The sequence below is a fragment of the Enhydra lutris genome, unplaced genomic scaffold (genome assembly GCF_002288905.1).
Source record: "Enhydra lutris kenyoni isolate GAN:26980312 unplaced genomic scaffold, ASM228890v2 scaffoldscaffold19, whole genome shotgun sequence".
NCBI classification, from domain to species: domain Eukaryota; kingdom Metazoa; phylum Chordata; class Mammalia; order Carnivora; family Mustelidae; genus Enhydra; species Enhydra lutris.
In genome coordinates, this window is record NW_019154103.1 from 29,122,198 (window position 1) to 29,136,088 (window position 13,891).

The window sequence follows — 13,891 nt, forward strand, 5'->3', positions numbered from 1 at the left end:
CTTTAGAGTTGTCTACAGACAAGATTATGTCATCTGTTGAATAGAGATAAGTTTACTTCTTCCTTTCTGATTTGGATGACATTCTTATTTTTCTTGCCTAATTGTTCTGGATAGGTCTTACAATTTCATGTTGAATAGAAGTAGTGAAAGTGGGCATTTTGTTCCTGATATTAGTGAAAAAGCTATCAGTCTTTCACTACTGAGTATGTTTTTTGCTGTGGGTTTCTTACATATGTCATTTCTTATACTGAAGTAGTTTCCTTCTATTCCTAGTTTTTTGAGTGTTTTTGTCATGAAGGAATGTTGAATTATGTCAAATACTTTTTCTGTATCAATTGAAATAATAGTTTTTATATAGCTATTATCCTTCATTCTGGTAATCTGATATCTTATACTGAATGATTTTCATATGTAGAAGGAAACGTACATTCCAGGAAAAAAATCCCATGTGATTATTGTGTATAATTTGTTTAATATGCTGTTGAATTTGGTTTGATATTATTTTGTTGAGGATTTCTTACATCCCTGTTCATAAAGATAATTGTTGGGGCACCTGGGTGGCTCAGTGGGTTAAGCTGCTGCCTTCAGCTCAGGTCATGATCCCAGGGTCCTGGGATCAAGCCCCGTGTCAGGCTCCCTGCTCAGCGGGTAGCCTGCTTCTCCCTCTCCCTCTGCCTGCCACTCTGCCTGCTTGTGTTCTCTCTCTTTCTTTCTCTGTCAAATAAATATATTAAATCTTAAAAAAAAAATAAAGGTAATTGTTCTGTAGTTTTCTTTTTTGTAATGTATTTGATTTTAGTGTCAGGATAATGCTGCTCATAGAATGTATTCAGAGTTTTCCCTGCACTTCTGTTTTTGGAAAAGCTTGAGAAGAATTAGTGTTAGTTCTGTGAATGTTTGGTGAATTCACCAGTGAAACAATCAGGTCCAGGGCTTTTCTTTGTCAGATTTTTTTAAATTACTAATTTATTCTTCTTCCTAGTTTTGGGTCCATTCACATTTTCTCTCTTTCTCTCCTCACCTTCTTTAGTTTGTATTTAGGAATATTAATTTCATTCAGGAAGGCAGAGGTGAAAAATAGTTGTGGTATGCCACTGATCTTTCCTCACTACAATGAGCGTGTTTCTACATATTTTCAGATTGCCACATGGAAATATTTAGCTTCTTAAAAAAGATAAAATTAAATGTGATCTGGAACCTTAGAGAATAGAGTGTTCTATATGGCTAGATTTCTCAGAATGTCTAGATCCAGTCTAAGCATTGAGACATTTTTATAATTGTTTAGTTGTCCAAGGAAATTTCCTGCCTTCTTTACATAGAATATAGTAAATGTAATTTGAGTTTTTTCTTACAATCCAGACGATTATTATAAAATCAGTTTTAGTGTTTTATTTTAAAGCAGTAATGGCTCCAAGACACATTAAAGTGTTTAGGGCTCTTGGCACAATGTTAGTCACATTTCTCCTTTTTTAGTTTGTTTCCTTGCTACCTAACTGTCACCTTTCTCTCCTAAAGCAATGTAGAAATCTCTCATCACCTTTTCAAGTTTGCTACTTCATAATATCGTGTGCTTCAAAACAAAATAATGGAGTATATCTAAGTTGTAGGTAAGAGTAGCTACAATTTGACTAAAGGGATGGGTAGTTTCCCCATGAGTAAAAGACATGAGTTTAATGTATTGACTCTGATTTTTAGCCAGCTTGCCAGTGACTTATACATTCTCTTCAGATGCGTAGATAGCTGATTTATTTGCCTAGAAAACCAATTCTAATGCCTTATATGCTTACACTTTATGGGATATAAATCCCAAAGAAATCAAGATTGAGAGGAAAACGAAGCTTAGGCTTGGAAATTATATATTCATAGAGACCCTATAGGCAAATGTGTCTCAGAAGAATTTCTCCAGGAAAATGATGAGAGAAAAATGTACTCACTGGCTTCCATGTTCCATTGGTCAGCATTGCCTCATATATCAATTGCCCTACACATGTTGGTTATACTGTCTGTCCTCTCAGAGTGGTTACCTGAGACACCAAGTTTCAAAACAGCAATGACAGCACACAGGTATAATCCGCAGGGTATAGCTTAAGCCAGCAAGTGAATGTGAACTGGCAGTCTCCATGCCAGGCCTAGTAAGCTATTGTACTTGTGTGAGCTCCAGCGGGTCTTTTGTTGCTCTCCTGGCCTCATGGGAATAGAGACTCACCAGAGAAGGAGGTCAAATTGCCCTGAACAAGGCATGAGACAGATTACTATAGGGTTTTGTCTCTGAGAGAATTTACTGTGTGGGCCAGGCCAGCCAAGTAGGCTGAGAGTCACAAAAGCCTGACCCCTCTGAGGAGTGGATACAGCACTCCAGGACCATGCCTTTGTAGCTGACAGAAACCCCCTTTGGGCCTAGGGAATGGTTCTGGTACTAGGTAATCTTTCTCAAGAATCAGCATAGTATTTGGGAGAAAATCATGACTGAGGGATCCACGTGGCACATATTCTAGATATTTTAAATTCTTTTTAGGTAAGGTGACACCTAAACAAGTACAGATCTTCCTAAACTCAGGATGAGATTATGACCCAGTGAACCCCTCATAAGCTGAAAATATCATAAGTTGAAAGTGCATTTAATGCACCTAACCCACCAAACATCATAAGCTTAGCTAGCTAGCCTCCTTTAAATGTGTTCTGAACATTTGGGCAAATTCATCTAGTGGCTGGGCAAATTCATCTAATGGTTAGGCAAATTCATTAATATATAGTTGGACAAGTTTATCTAACACAAAGCCTGTTTTATAATAAAGTGTTGAATTTCTTATGTAATTTGTTGAACACTATACTGAAAGTGGAAAACAGAATGACCATATGGGTGCAGAATGGTTCTAAGTATATCAGTTGTTCACCCTTGTGATGCCGTGGCTGACTGGAAGGTGGGGCTTGCTGCTGCTGTCCAGCCTCATGAGAATATCTGACTGTATATTAGTAACCTGGAAAAGATAAAAATTCAAAATTTGAAGTATGTTTTCTACTAAATTCCTATTGCTTTTGTACCATCATAAAGTTAAAAAATTACAAGTCAAACCATTGTAAGTCAGGGACTATCTAATCTAAAAATAAATCCTCATACTTTCCATTTGATAACAAATAAAAATCGAGTGTCATTTTCACTTTTAATATATATTAAATGTTTTATGCACATGTGTAGTATTTATTGTTTATAGATTATTTGCTAGGGCACATGTAAATCCATAAGGAAATTAGACAACAGAACTATTTAGACTACTTTCTACAATGCTTTGGGAAGATATTCTTCAATATGTCTGGAGTCTGACTTATTAGTTAGAGACTCTGAACATAAAACAACAAATTGGAAGTTACTTGCAGCGTGTGTATATATGAAGCCAGAGAATTAACTAATATTGAAATACCAAGATGACTCTTTTTAGAGAGAGACTTTATGCATGCATGAGGTGAGGGAGGGGAAGTGGGGAGAAAAAGAGAAAGAATCTTAAGCAGACTCCATGCCTGTTGTGAAGCCTGTCTCGGGACTTGATCTCACAACCCTGAGATCCTGACCAGAACCAAAATTAATGGTTGCTTAACCATTAATTAATGGTTGCTTAACTGACTGAGCCATCCAGGTGCCCCAAGACAAGATGACATTTTAAGTATGTATCATGTCTCTTCTGTATAAAGCAAATAAATATATTTTCCTGATGGTCTATGATTTTGATAATTTCTTTTTAAAACTGGTAGCTTGTGCTACTCTGAAAATAATTCTTAACAAAGTTGAGAACAATTAGTTACTAAGCATATACTCACAAACACAGAAGCTAGTCATTGTCACAGCACACTGTAAATCCAATAATGGGATAAATAACAGTGTAATTTAATTTTAATTTTATGTGTTTCCACCAAGTAGTAGGCATAAAAAGGTCTGCTCACTAAAATACAAATAAAATCTGGGAACTTTCTTTTAAAAGGAATCATTCTGCCTTTCCATTTATAGTCTAGCTAAAACTATTCTTTTCATCAAGTTGTTTAAAAAAAATAATTGTTTTGATAGAAAAAGAATGTATTCACATGGGCATTGTCTCTCTGCATTCCTGTGTCTTTCCAGCATGAAGCATAATGGGGTTTCAGTAATCCTAACTTGTGGTCATCCAGAGAAGACTGTTCCAAATCCATACAAATGCTGAATCACCTGAATCTGAGGAGGGTGATTTTGCTATGGAAATTCATTGAGCACTAATCTTAACATTGACTGAGGATTAAGTAAATGGTGAGAAAATGGAGATCCCCTTGCACCAGCAGTCCTTATAACTGCTAATTTACTACATGATGCTAATTAAATGAAGTTAGCCTCATAATGGCAATATATGGTGCCTGTGTAGGAAAGCTGTTAACATAATTATATCTCTAACACAGGGGGCAAAGCAGATTACAATTATTAGAAAGCCATAGGATACAGACTTCAGTGAGTGTTAAAACATTAGGAACTGGATTTATAATCCTAAATTTCCCAAATACAATCTAAATTTTGTTTAAATTTCTGTTCATTAGGTGGCATTAGAAATATTTGAAAAGTAAGTATTCTTCTATAGGTGATAAATTTTCAAATTCAGAAAAGAGAGTATTATGTATTTATGCATATAAGTGTGTATATGTGGGTAAAATATATTTTGGTATACAATTTCCTGCCTGGTCAATATACTACCTTTTGAAAGATCTGTGATACGACACTTATATCAAACCATAAATAAAAATTGGTCTGTAAGAATGAAAATACCTTAATTTGCAATACTGGATTGCACTTCTTACATACTTTTTACCTCTTATCTCCTAACATATTATTAAATATCAGTCAAAGAATATCAGACTGAAAAAAGGACAAATTCTCAAAGTTAAAGGTATTTTCAAAGCCAGTTTGCCTTATTGAATACTATTGGCATTCAGTAATGCCCTAAGTCCAATATGACACAGAGGAAAAGAAGCTGGCAGAACAAACCTGCCCAATTTCAAAACCTTTGTTTCTTATTTTTACTTATTAGTTTTAAGAGGAAGTGTACAATTTATAGTACAAACATAAATAATAAAATTTAAATATAATTTAAATAAAAGTAAAATTTATAGAATGAATCTGAACAAATAGGGGTAATATTCAAATACCAATAAATTGGAAAAAAATTGATATACCTAAAACCTGTAAGCTAGTCATGTACAATATAGCAAATATTTTAAATATTGTTTCTCTTGAATTCTGCTCAATCTGGCTTTTTGAAAATTCTAAAGTGTAATAGTGCTTGCTTTGAATATTGGAGTATCATAGAATATCTTTAGAATAAATTGATTATGAAGATGATTAAGGATGAAGGCAACTGAAACTTCCTATCCTCTAGAATGAGTTACAAAGGAAACTGGATATTTGTTGATGAGAGAGGAATTAACATTTGCTGATTGCCTTATATATTCAAGAACTTTATATATGTTGTCTCATTTAATTTTCAGAACTAGAATAGTGCTATACAAAGCAAGCACTATTACTGTTTTGCTCTTATTGATAAGGAGTCAAGAGATTCAGAAATGTCAGATTACTTGTGGAAGGCCAGCCACTCAACTTCTCTCCATATCTGGTTATTTGTAAACTATCAACCATGCAACCCTGCTATTTAGTACACATAGATACAAAGAGGACTCAGAATTTATTTTTATAATATAGCAGAACTGTAACTTAGATTTATATATTTATTTGTGTTTTGATAGTTTTATGTTGAAGAAAAGAACAGAAAATGATGTTGTGAATATGCACATATCCATCACTCAGAATTTTAAATGTTATATGTTTCATTCTTTGCTTTATTCACATACTTATATGTAAAATAAGAATTACAGATATCTTTGTGCTTTCCTCCTGTTCTCTGTTCTCTTCATTACCTCCTTTAGTGTGTAACATTACCATCCATGTTTAAAGTATCAGATAAGTACCTGAAGCTAAAAATATTATATAGAATATGCTTATTTTATATAAATGATTGCATACTGAACCTATGTAACTCTTCTTACTTAAGTTTTAACATAAGTTTAGTAGAGATTTAATTCACCAGTAATGGGAATGGATACATTTATACAGTGGAATACCAAATAGCAGTTTTTTGTTTTTATTTCTTATTAACATATAATGTATTATTAGCCCCAGGGGTACAGGTCTGTGAATCGCCAGGTTTACACACTTCACAGCACTCACCATAGCACATACCCTCCCCAAAGTCCATAACCCCACCCCCCTCTCCCGACCCCCCTCCCCCCAGCAACCCTCAGTTTGTTTTGTGACATTAAGAGTCTCTTACGGTTTGTCTCCCTCCCCATCCCATCTTATTTCATTTATTCTTTTCCTACCTCCCAACCCCTCCATGTTGCATCTCCACTTCCTCATATCAGGGAGATCATATGATAGTTATCTTTCTCCGATTGACTTATTTCGCTAAGCATGATACCCTCTAGCTCCATCCACATTGTCGCAAATGGCAAGATTTCGTTTCTTTTGATGGCTGCATAGTATTCCATTGTATATATATATATACCACATCTTCTTTATTCATTTATCTGTTGATGGACATCTAGGTTCTTTCCATAGTTTGGCTGTTGTGGACGTTGCTGCTATAAACATCGGGTGCACGTGCCCCTTCGGATCACTACATTTGTATCTTTAGGTTAAATACCCAGTAGTGCAATTGCTGGGTCATAGGGTAGTTCTATTTTCAACTTTTTGAGGAACCTCCATGCTGTTTTCCAGAGTGGTTGCACCAGCTTGCATTCCCACCAACAGTGTAGGAGGGTTCCCCTTTCTCCGCATCCTCGCCAGCATCTGTCATTTCCTGACTTGTTAATTTTAGCCATTCTGATTGGTGTGAGGTGATATCTCATTGTGGTTTTTATTTGTATTTCCCTGATGCCGAGTGATGTGGAGCACTTTTTCATGGGTCATTTGGCCATCTGGATGTCTTCTTTGCAGAAATGTCTGTTCATGTCCTCTGCCCATTCCAAATAACAGTTTAAATAAATGAAGTAAATTTCTAGTCAGTTGGAATATAACCCATTTTCAAAGAAAATTTATTTATTTTATACTGTCTTTGAAATTTGAGAACAGTTTGTAAAGAAGTATAAATTATGACATACACAGCAGTGAAAATTTACTACATTTTGTGACTTTCTCATTCAGTCCTCTTATTTTTATTGTAAATGTGATTGACATTACTAATATATGGCATAATTATGTGTGCAAAATATATGTATGCAATATATACATTTACATGTGTATATATTCATGTGTATTCATGTATACTGTATATGAAAATGTATATAATATAGGAAGAGATATTATGTAAATATAATATAGATAGTAAAGTATCTAAATAATTTGGATTGCAAAATTATTTGTATAGTATACAAATATAAATCATTGTTTTGTCTCTTATTAAAAACTTCTGGCTAGATTTTTAAATCCCCAGTTCCTGTATTTTAACTTGTGCTAAAACTCCCTTTTTATATTTTTCCTCTCATCATCTTTAAGCTTTCTTAGGCTTACCTATCTTACTTTTATTCACCTACCCACTGACTTCTTTATTTCAGTGCAGTGTGTGTCTTAAGCGTAACAGAAAACCAGAAAAAATACTTGAATAACAAAAAGTCTAGAGGTAGTATGGCCTGCAGAATAGATATATTATGCAGTTTAGTTGATGTCTTTAGTATAAAATTTCTTTTGAATTTCTTAGATTTGCCATTTTCTATGCACTTTATAATTCCATGAATAGCCTAATCCATAAAAATATATAATGTATACTAATATATAATATAACATTTATATTATGTTGTTATATCATTATATTATATAAATATAATTTGTTATACATGATATATAGACAGACTATTCACATAAAACATAGTCCACTGAAAAAGCTAAACCTTTTATTTCTTATTAGTACAATGTATTTTTTTCCATCATATGTCCTTGAGCCAAATTCTGATATATTCCCATTCTAGAACTAAATCATTAGCTATGTAGTGGGATCTTCTGTGTACTAATCAGATCTTTCTTTGGAAGCTAGTCTTGAGTAGCATCTTCTGAGGCATTTAACTAGGTAGAAGAATAGGGAATATTTGAAGAAATAAAATGGAATTTCCATTTGAAAGAAAAATGGGGAAATAGTGCTATAAGAAAAGGAACATTATTATGGTATAGTCACTATGTTTTCAACTTTAGAAAATTATTTGATTCTTTTTACAATTATGTCTTCTTTTTACATATAATCATATATTTTTGCCTTTCATTTTAATTTTCTCTTTAACTTTAAAATACATTTATTTTATAGTCTCTTTCAAATTATTTTAACATTTTTCATCCAGCAGGTCCTTGATTCTTTTCATTCTTATTCACTATTTTCCCCTCAGGTTTCTGCAATTTTTAAATTTGTATTCATTTGTACAGGGTTAATGACCTTCTAGTTAAGTAAGTTGTAGGTAATAAAAACGATGTGACAAATGATTTATGAAATTTAGAGTAGTAATTTCTTATAGTTAATCCAGGTTATAGATTTGGGTTACTAATTTCTAATAGTTTATTTTTTTCTCTCTTATTTATCTCTTTACTTTTTCCTGGGTGGTGAAGTGTGTCTTTAATCCCCCATTTCTTGTATGGATAATTTCAAAGACAGCCAAAGCAAGGACACATTTTATTCAGTAATACATTATTGTAGTTGGTAAGAGGGTCTCCTGTGAACTGAATTCAATTTCCATTTGTATAGAGGTAACTGGGTATTTTAAAAGGAGAGTGAGGGAGTAAGGTGGGGAACTATGGGGAGTTGACTAGACTCAAGGAAGTGAAAATTTACAAAATTAGGAAGAGGGGTTGGGTCATGTGACTAGACCACTAGGGTTTGGTAACTGGCTAATGTAACTTAGGTTCCTATCTTCCCACAGAAACCAAGAGTTCCTGTGTTCCAGCGTTGGCTGGAATGTAAATTCTTTTGGCAGCCTCACTTTTTCCCAGGCAGCCATTTTAAAGGGAGCTGGAATCATCCTAAGGATGTGGCCTTGAGCTGTTAGAAAGTATACTAGTGTTTTTCAGTTCTCTTATTTTATGTCTATGGGTAGGGTGTGTGTGTGTGTGTGTGTGTGTGTGTGTGTGTGTGTGTGTGTGAAGGGGAGTTGGTGAGGTAGATAAAATCATTTGTGCTGATTTTCTCCATTAGTTTTTAATAAATAAAGGTTGAATCTTAGTCAAGAAAAGGGCTCAGGAGAGCCTGATTGAAGTTTGGTCAAGAATCCGTCAAGCATTGTAGTACCTGGATGGCTCAGTAACTTAAGCTTCTGACTCTTGGTTCAGCTCACATCTTTATCTCATGGGTTGTGGGAAATGCACACTCAGCAGGGAGTCTGCTTGAAAGTTTCTCTCCCTCTGCCCCTCCTCCCTGATCTTTCAGATGAATAAATCTTAAAAAAAAAAAAAAAAAAAGATCTGTGGACGATCACTTGGAGTTTCAGCAGTTCTGCTTTCTATAGCAAAGACCACATTCCTCTTCTCCAAAACAGAAATCACTTACCTCCTGGGTCAAATTTTGGGAGTGTTATCTCCATTGAGTTGCTATAGAGTTAGTTCAGATATGTTCCTTTCACTTGGATTTCTCTTTTCCTTTCTGGCTTGTGATGATTTTTCCTATATTTGAAAATTATTTACTGGGTGTTTGAAATTTATCATATTTTATCTTTCTTTAAGTTCAGTTTTTCTAAGGTATTGAAAGGGACAGTTCACTTCAGCAAAATAAATCAAAATTAAATAATTTGCTATATAATGTCAAGTTGACAAAGTATTTATTTTACCAAACATTCTAACAACTCAAATATTTATCAACAATGTGCATAATTAATGTGTGAACAATGTAATTACTATCTAATTCAAGAAAATTTTATTAAAACTTTATTTCCAAAACTAAACTAGCATCAGAAATATACAACATGGGGCACCTGGGTGGCTCAGTCCTTAAGCATCTGCCTTTGGCTCAGGTCATGATCCCAGCATCCTGAGATCAAGCCCCACATCAGGCTCCTTGCTCGGCAGGAAGCCTGCTTTCCCTCTTCTGGTCCCCCTGCTTGTGTTCCCTCTCTCACTGTGTCTCTCTCTGTCAAATAAATACATAAAATCTTAAAAAAAAAAAAAGAAATACACAACACAAACTGGGGTTGAAATATTACACTGGTATGACTGACTATAGATAAACAGCCTAATATGTTCAACTCTGGTGTCCTAACATGGTAAAGTTTTCGAAGTTACTTCTGTTGGTTCCATGAGGAGTTTTTAACTCCTCTGTATATAATGGAAAGGATGATATTTATAAAGTTATCCATTTGTGTGAGAGTATAAAAATCTAATTGTTAATTAGGAGTTCTGTAGGAATTCTGAAGTACATTTGAGGTACAGGTTCTCCCCCATGCCAGAAGTAGAGCATTCCTATGAAGGCTTTTGTAAGCCAAAATGGCATAAAGTGAAGAAACAATTACCATTACTTCATATGGAAAAATTTTTGAGCATTTCCAGGCCCCCAAAATAACCTCTTTTAGGTTTTTCTGATACCTTAGGACACATCTTGATTACAGATGCACAAAATAAATTGAGCTAAAGCATAGATGCTCAAAGACATATCTCAAAATAATGGTAGCTTATTGCTGAGATGCTGAGTGTATTTCCCAGGGAAGAAGCTTGAATTGCAGCCTCACTGCTTGGATTATGTGCTGCCTCTATACCGGCTCACTACAAAACAAACACTGATCACTATTTTTTGCTTTTTGCCTTTTTTCCTAAAAGTGAAAATCCTCTTCAGGTTTTCTTTCAGTTAGTGAAAACAGATACAATTGTAGGTATTTTGTAAAAGTGAAGTGGCGTAATGTCAGCTTTCCAAATGCAGGGAATATCTATAACTAAAATATTGTCTTAAAGTGTGTTTCATTCTGGCAGTCAAATAAGCTCTAATTTGCATACACATAATCTATTCTTTATGGTTTAGAAAGTACTTAAACTGTATTTGAAGAATCTGAAGTCACAGTTTAAGCTCTAATTAAGAGCTTTGAACATCTATGATCTACGTGGTTTGATTTTTCCATTCCTGATTTTATATATCTTACATATTCCATTTACTACATAATGAAACTGTAATTTTTGTGGAGTATTATGTACCCTCTGAGTTTTAAGTTGCATTTCCATAATATATAAAATATGACTGAGGGAAGGTAAATTTTTGTTACCAAAAACGATACCTGTGGTAATTTTCTACATTTGTTTCCAGGATTTCCATCTTGCACATTACTTGCAAATATTTAAGTCAAGTGATTGGAACCAAAATTACTTGAACATGATTGCCTGAATTAAACCAAGTGTTTTTTTTTTTTTTTTGTGAGATTTCGGAGACAATAATATACATTTTGGGGAGAAAGACATAAACCTGGAGTGCCAGATGTGTGTAATATACATTCATTTAAATTAATTTCTATTAAAAAAACAGAAGTACTTCCATAGATACTAAGCCATTGGTAGAATAAAACATTCTCATAAAAACCATTATGTGTCCAGGGCATTGTATTAAAAAGCAAGGTATATAAGATTGTTGCAAAATATGGTCTGTATGCTTAATGGGTTTATAATCCACTTGGGAGACTGATGATGTAGTGAAACCATGTCATATTTATGCTAAGTTCCAAATTAGCCCTTTAAATAAAAATAGAGCTTGGAGGACAGAAATAGAAATGATTACTAAGCTCAAGATGTTTTCAGGAAGTTGTCAAAGAACAACTGAGTGCTAGATGGGGACTCAGTGGAGGAAAGATAGGTTTCTGAATCAATTTTATAAACTCAAGTGTCCTTTGGAGTCAACCCATGATTCAAGTGGAAGCCATATCCTTGAGGAGGTGAGGTCCTAACAGGGAAATACCCATTCAGCTTGAATAGATTCTGTAGGAGTTGACCCAGAGTTGGCAGATACCCCAATTTTTATGGGAATAGGAAAATCTCAACTTTGTATTAAGTGTCCAGATTTTTAAATACTAACAAGTGATAACTTAAACACACACAATACACACACACACACACACACACACACACACACACACCCCTGATCAGGACCAAAAAGAAACCCAAACATTCCCAGAGTTTTAAATCTATCATTGCTACTAGTGTGAAACATCTGATTTAAATATTTAGCTAGTTAGAGCAGAGTGGAAATTGCTATTTCAAATACTGCACTTCAGACAGTAGAAGTTTTTTAAGCTTGTATGGAGAGCGTATTGCATATTTGGAGGAAATAAATGAATCCCAGTTTGGCTAGAGAGTTGCTGTGGTGGGGATTTTAACAAAATGTTTTTAATTGTTTGAATGGGAGTTATTATGTCAATTTTTTATTGAAATTATTCAATAGAAATATTGCCCTATTTCTAGGGCAAATAGAACTGACAAAAGTGGGAGTGGCCAAGAGCCAAAATGATCAACTGACAGGAAAATACCAATCTCCTGAAATAGTAAGACACTGTTAGAAAACACTTTTATAAAGGAAAAACAAGTTAGATATAATATTTTTAAAAAAGGATTTTAGTTCAAAGATTGAAATTTGTAAACTCTTTTTTTCAGAAGAAAACCTTATTTATTTACTTAAAGATTTTATTTATTTATTTGACAGAGACAGAAGAGATCATAAGCAGGGGGAGTGGCAGAGGGAGAGGGAGAAGCAGGCTCCTCGCTGAACAGGGAGCCCTATGTGGGGCTTGATCCCAGGATGCTGGGATCATGACCTGAGCCAAAGGCAGACGCTTATCTGACTCAGCCACCCAGTTGCCCCAAGAAAACCTTTTTTAAAGAAATTAATTTAGAAATAAATATGGCATGTGATATGCCATTGCATACACTACACGCACACACCCATCCACACACACACCCCCATACACACACACACACACACACACACACACACACACACCACATATTCTTTACCCATTCATCTGTTGGAATATTACTCAAGACATCGGAAAGGATAAATACTTACCATTTACATTGACATGGATGGAGCTGGAGGGTATTATGCTGAGCAAAATAAGTCAGAGAAAGACCGTTATCATATGACTTCACTCAGATGTGGAATATAAGAAAGGACAGAGAGGACCATTGGGAAATGGAGGGAAAACTGAATAGGAAGTCTGCAGAGAGGGAGAAAAAGCCATGAGAGACTCTTAACTATGGGAAACAAACTGAAGGTTGCTGGGAGGGGAGCAGGAGGATGGGGTAATTGTGTGATAGGTATTAAGGAAGGCATGTGATGTGATGAGCAGTGGGTGTTATATGCAACTGATTAATTATTGAACATAACATCTGAAACTAATGATGTAATATAAGTTGGCTAATTGAATTTAAATTTTTTAAAAAAAGAAACATGAGAAAATTAAAAGAAATATGGAATTGTCAATAGAATTTTAGAATTGGTATGTGTTCCACTGTGCATATAGAAAATTTAATTTTAAAAAGCAAACATGTTTTCAGTTTATTTTACTTGAAACCCATTCTGCTTTGCTAAATTGGAAATGAACCTCAGCAGGCATATGTAAATGAAACTTTTCAGAAGGATTGCATGACCTCTGCTCTTACCCAGTGTCATGGTGATGGATGGATGGTGTTATCCATCTGTCTCCTTGTACCATTGTCACTTTGTAGCAAAGCTCTCTTTGGCCTTCCAGTTTATTTTTGCAGACAGACTTACTTGTTTTCTTCAAAATGTAAACTAGAGAAATATTTTAACTTAAAAATTCTTACTGAGATTGAGATGTAAGATTCTAGTCAATAGGCATCTGACTGAAAAATTATTGAAAA